The following is a 6,300-nucleotide window of genomic DNA, read 5'->3' on the forward strand; positions in this document are numbered from 1 at the left end:
ACACACACACACACACACACACACACACACACACACACACACACACACACACAGGAGGCAGGAAGGACAGAGAAGCGGAGGAGAAGCAATTTTTAACTAACTGTTCAGTTATCATGCGTAGCAGTTATACGTTTCCAGTGTTTTATGATATATTTTGCTAACAGATGCAGAGCCAGTCCASAAACATTATCATCCACCATCTACCTTCATGTCATTGATAATAAACTTGTTAGTTTTTTGTTTTTAGTAAAATCTCATTCTGTACACCCTCTCAGTCACTTTATTTCCCATAATTCACTGTGGACTCGTCGACAGAGATTGCTTTTTCACAAGTCAATAAAAACACACAACTATATGTTTAATCGTGCTCCTAAATGGSTCATTTTAAATAAAATACTTTTACTGATGTATTTCCGCTCCACTGAAACAGGCAGATATTTCCTGTGACTGATGCTTCTTCTCTGGGTGCCATTTTAAATTGGTTGATGATGAAACTGACTCCGACTCGGAGGCCACAATTTATATTGAAATGTGTTTTTTTTTCTTTACATTCTGTACSAATTGATTCCTGAAACTGCTTTAAGTGGTCATATGTAGGCTGTAATGAAAAGCTGAAAACTCGTTCAGTCTCAGGTAATGTTCTCGRTGAAAACAATTTTATGCAGTAATAAACTCTCTTGTCTATGGCATCTGTATGTGCCGTAACATTAAAACCCCCTCAAGTCCATGAAAACATCCTGGAAACCACTCGTTCAATAAAACCAAATTAATTTATTAGACGGGCAGATCCTGAGGCGCTGAGCTGGATGGAGCTCAGTCATGGAAAACTCAAGGAGCAGATCGCTGATGCTGCTTCTCCAGGGGCTTTGAAACTTGGTAGTAAATGCTGCAACATGCAAGGACAAATTATCTTTAGACGCGGTGTGCTTGAGGACTCGGCGGTTCATGACTTTGAGCTTATGTGGCATGGCGGAGATGCTGTGGCTCKGAGGTGTTTTCACATCACTACAGCGGCCCAACTGCAGATGACAGGGGCAAAACTGGAAGCACACAAATCTGACAAATACACTTAGAGGTAAGATGGCCGCCGCTTTCSCCCTTCGGTTTGACGCACTTCACTTCAAATGGCCAAAAGATGCCGGTCATCATTCTCTGCCTTTTTGAGGCTTTTACTAAGACTTCAGCTGATACAGTCGAGAGAAGAAGAAAAAACCAGAAGCAGGATTTATTCTGTCCAGAAGGAGGAAACTAAAGAAAATGTGGTTTTTGAGAAAGAGGAGAGTGAATGTTGAACGACTCAGAAGAAAGTTGGTACAGAATAAATGATCAGGATTGTTAAAGTTAAAATAGAAGCTAAAATCAGAAAAACCATAGCTAAAAAAAAACAAGCACTTAGAATAGAAAGCAAAAGCAAAGCAAAGAAATAAAATGAACAGAGCTAAAAGCTAAAATAAGCTAAATCATAGCTAAAAGTTTAAATTAGCAAAACAGAATCTAAAACCCCAGTTGTGCAGAACTAAAATTACTGCCAAAGCTGAAGCTAAAAGCTAAAATCAGTAACTGGAAATTTAAATTGGCTAAATTATTGCTTGCAGCTAAGATTAGCAGAACTGTAACAAACTGCTAAAATCAGTAAAATCATAAAAGCTAAAATCAGCAAAACTGTAGCTAAAAGTTACAACCAGCAAAACCGTACCACAAAAAAACCATGAACTAAAGTTAAAATTAGCAAAATCATATTAAAATCTACAAATTGCACATTTTAAAATGAAAAGACTAAAACCTGAAATTAATATAAACAGCTAAAAGTTGCAGAACAGTAGCTAAAAGCTGCAAATACCATAAGAAGACAAAAGTAGATGTAGAAGGCACATTTAAAAAGGAACTAAAGTTAAAATTAGCTAAATCATATTAAAATCTACAAATTGCACATTTTAAAATGAAAAGACTAAAACCTGAAATTAATATAAACAGCTAAAAGTTGCAGGACAGTAGCTAAAAGCTGCAAATACCATAAGAAGACAAAAGTAGATGTAGAAGTATTTTTATTGACAACTTTTTCTAAATGAAGTTACATAATTTAAATTTCAAGGAAAAAGTCACTTTTTCTAATCAAGCTAAATGTTTTGATATTTGAAAGATTAAAATAACACAAAGCAAGCAGTTAGTTCAAAAAAAAAAACATCTTGAGGAAACCATAAACAGTGTGAATGCTGAGTCAGCATTCAGTCTGCTTGTGAATGCTGACTCAGCATTGTAATCTCACAGATCGTGGGTTGCAGCTCTGGTTCGGTCCAGAGGAAGAGAAGCTGCCTGAATCCGTGCGGAGGTTTAACTGCGCTCCTCCAGTTCTACTCAGGTTTTCTCAGAGAGCAGAAGCTGGAAGTTTCAGCTCCTCTGCAGATGTTTTTTTGTGTCGGTGGATCTGAGGAGACGCAGKGGGACGAGGAGCCTCTAATTGCCCCGGCTGTAGGAAGTCTAATCCTGGCTTTTTGCTCATTTTGAAAAAAACTACGTCCGCCTCTGTTTCTCCTCTAAGTGCGCATGCAGAGGCTGTCCCCCAGCAGGCTCATTCAGCCATTATCGGTTCTTACTGGATTTTTATGTTTGCCCACAAAACATGACCTGAGTGGCTCTGGGTCCACCYCTGACGGCTAACAACCTGAACCTGAATGATTATGAGCCTCGTGCCTCAGGAAAAGATGATAGGCACGAAAAGCTCAAGTCAAAACTTCAAACTGACACGTTTTTAACACCAGCTGTGATTTATTCTCTTATTCTACCTTTAAAAAGGACATTAGAAGGAAATATGATAATATTGATTCTGCTTTAATTGACTGGCTCCAGAAATGAGCAAAGTCTGTTTAAAGTAGAATTTTCTGTGCTTTTTCAAAGTTTTTACAGCGGAGTAAAAATGTATACCAACYTAATTACCTGATTTATCAAAATGTGCCAAACCATCTGCTGTCACTTTGGCTCCAGTTAGTTGGAATGTGAAACATGTTGTTTTTATTTACATTCGTTGGCAGTTCAAACTGGTCATTTGTTTCCCCAAATGAGGCTTATGCTCACTATATATATATATWTTTTTGCCCATTTTAATGTTATAGTTAAACGCTTATTTAAAATCAAAACATCTTTGTGCACCAATTTGAAGACAGTTTTTAATAAAGCACCAAAAGCTCTAGCAGCACTTCTTCTTGATTAGAGGACCTTTAGTGATGATTAGGGTTGGGCATTGTTTGAATTTGAACGATTCCGGCTAGCTACGATTCCTGATTCTGATTCTTTTTAGAGGCAGGGTCACAAAAGTGTGCATGGCTCAAATGAGGTATCTAACCAATCTGGATGAAATAGTCTTAACTTTCTCTAAGAATTTAAACTCTATAAACATTTAATGAACTTCACTAAGAATTCCTCACAGGTTTATTATCAACCGCTATATAAATATCAAACCTATGAACTTGAATATAAATGTTATGAATTTTATTTTTACACTTTCACAACATGAGAGAGCTTTATTTTTAAAAACCTGATGAAAACACATCGACACAGATCCAGTGTCTGATTGTGCAGCTACAACATGTTATTGAGCTGATGTTCTGGTTTTAAGGGCTAGTATAACTTGTTGGCTGCCTCACTGTTGGTATTACACATATTTTATTGTTTTACTTTAATAAAGCTACTCCACATTATCCCTTTGAACACACTACCTGCAGATTCTTTGTTGGTGTTCGGACACGTATTGGTCCAGTTGGTGGACTGATTGAAATTAGGAATCGATGCCCAACCTAAACTGATGTTGCTACTTTGGCTAGAAGATATGCAGTGATTCTGCTAATGCTGCATACAAATGAGCAAACACAGGAATACTGGCAAAAACCTTAACTACATTCAATGTCTATTATATGAATTAACRTAAACGTTTGAGGCGTTTCTCTGATAAACAGAGGAAAAGTCAAGTTGTCTTTTTCCTTTTAGTCTTCAACTCATCTTTGTGCAGTTCCTAACAGTTGCACTCTTTGTCCTGCAGCTCAGTCTCCTTTATCTGTAACCTTTCATTCAAACCAGCATCTCTCTTTGTCSCGCCAAATGTGGAAACTTCCCTTTTCATGAACCGTTGGTTCGTTTTTTCTATTCAGATTCCCATACTTTCAGTTCCATTTTTAGAAACTGTTCTAATTTAATCTCTACTTTGAGAAAGAGAGAAAATCCCTCTTAATCAAGGATTTACTGATTTCACACAGCCTCGTCCGTATCAGCAGATTCTCCTCGGCTCAGATCCGTTTCATGTGCCGTTGGCTCGTTACGTTCAAACAGATCTGATTTCTCGTCTGCACTCATTATATATATTGAGGATGACTCTCAGGTACTACCACACCAAGTTTTAGCTCAATATTTGTAAGAATGAATYAGTTATCAGTTTTGTGTTTAGTTGTTGTTCCATTGGTGACATTCAAGTGAAACTCTATTTGTAAAACCAAAAATAGCTCAACAAAAACAGAACAAACGGGACAAAGACAAAGGTCCAATGTCTCCTGCGGCTGAGAATCCCAAAAAGCTCCCGACCTAATACCTCCGACACCTCTGAGCCACGCCACACACATCATAAAGACCTTAAAGSTTCCTCTAGTTCTCAGTTATTAAARGCCGACCTGAGGCCAGAGTTGTGAAAAACGGCATTTTGTTTATTGAAGTGTACACGGCCCAGAACCTCATTAAAATAGCAGCTGGTTTCATGGCTCTGAACGGTGGACTGTCGTCTTCCTGGATAAGAAAACACCAGTCCTCCCTCCTATTTTAAAACAAATAAAGGTGTTGTCAGTTGGATTTTTATTCAGGATAATGGCTTTTAACAGATTTTAAAATTCATTTTTGTTATTTTTTTCTAGATACTTACAAAACTCTAAGCTAAGGATTAAAGTTAACTGAAAAATAAACTAGAAATGTTCAGAAACTAAAAGAGAAAAACACTATAAAAGTTTGTATAGAATCTATACTGATTGACACAAGTTTATTTACTTAAATCAAGACAGAAACTGACTCTACCAGACTTTTGAAGGACGCAGAAGAAACAATTAGGTTGTTTAGCCTRGTAATAAGGGCTGGCATCGGCCTCAGAGTTTGTGAGTCACTGACAGCTGGTTCTGACAAATGATTTGGCTTCTGAGCTGAAAAGTCTCTGCTGGCGAGAAAGAAAAAAGGAGAATCTGACAGAAGAAATGTTGAGTTAAGTCCCTGCTGTCAGGATTCAGCTGGCAGCAGAGCTGCTCCCTCAGGTTTGGTGTCTGGGGTCTTTTACTCGTTTAACCAAAATAAAAAAAACAAAAGAATGCATTTTCTGTGAAAACGCAGCATGAAGCTGTGCCGGGTGACTTTGATGAAATTGGCTGAAACTTTCAGTTTTTAGAGCTAAAATAAGCAGAATGCTAGCTGGAGGATTACAACAAAAAACATTAGCTAAAATCTAAAAGTAAAATGCTAGATAAAAGCTATTAGAAGCAGCAAACATACTAACTGCTAAAAGAAGCAGATAAAAGCTTAAAGATAAACACAGCAGAATATTAGCTAAAACAAGCAGATCAATACCTAAAAGTTAAAAAAGCAAAATACTAGCTAAAGTTTTAAATAAAACATTAGCTAAAATGTAAAAAACAAATGCTAGCTAAAGGTTTTTAGAAGCAGTTCACAAGCTAATGGCTAAAAGCAGAATCTTACAAAAGTATTAAAAAATAAAAACACCAACTAAAAGCTATTAGAAGCCAAACACATGCTAATGGATAAAAAAAACTGAACAATACATAGAAGCTAAAATATACAGAATGCAAGCTAAAAACTAAACACAYCAGAATACTAGCTAAAAGAAGCAGATCAATAGGCTACCTAAAAGCTAAAAAAGCAGAACGCTAAGGTAAAATCTCAAAAAATAAAAACACTKACTAAAAGCTAAAAGGAAAATGCTAGCTAAAGGCAATTAGAAGCATAACACAAGCTAATGGCTGTAAAAGCAGAATCTGCTAGAAAAACAATAAAAAGAGAAAAAAATAATAAAATGTTAAAGCCTAAAAGGGGACAGGCTTAAAACCATGCTCAAAGTAGCAAAATGGTAGTTTGAAGCAAAAAGCACCAAATGTTGGCTAAAAGCTAAAAGTAGCAAAAACGTACAACTACCAAATCTACATCTAAATAAAATTAAAAATACCAACAAAAAAATCTAAAACTACCAGATCAGCTGAAAACATTAAGCTGACAGCTACAGTGGTTTGCAAAAGTATTCATACCCCTTGAACTTTTCCATAT

At 36.6% G+C, this 6,300-nt stretch overlaps 1 protein-coding gene across 4 annotated transcripts in view; it reads left to right on the forward strand.

Annotated features, from left to right (window-relative positions):
- Nucleotides 1-6,300, forward strand: part of asic2 (acid-sensing (proton-gated) ion channel 2) — a 369,375-nt gene that overhangs the window by 271,232 nt on the left and 91,843 nt on the right. The gene's annotated exons all lie outside the window — the stretch shown is intronic.

Source organism: Austrofundulus limnaeus, unplaced genomic scaffold, assembly GCF_001266775.1.
Source record: "Austrofundulus limnaeus strain Quisiro unplaced genomic scaffold, Austrofundulus_limnaeus-1.0 Scaffold4, whole genome shotgun sequence".
In the NCBI taxonomy this organism is placed as follows: Eukaryota; Metazoa; Chordata; class Actinopteri; order Cyprinodontiformes; family Rivulidae; genus Austrofundulus; species Austrofundulus limnaeus.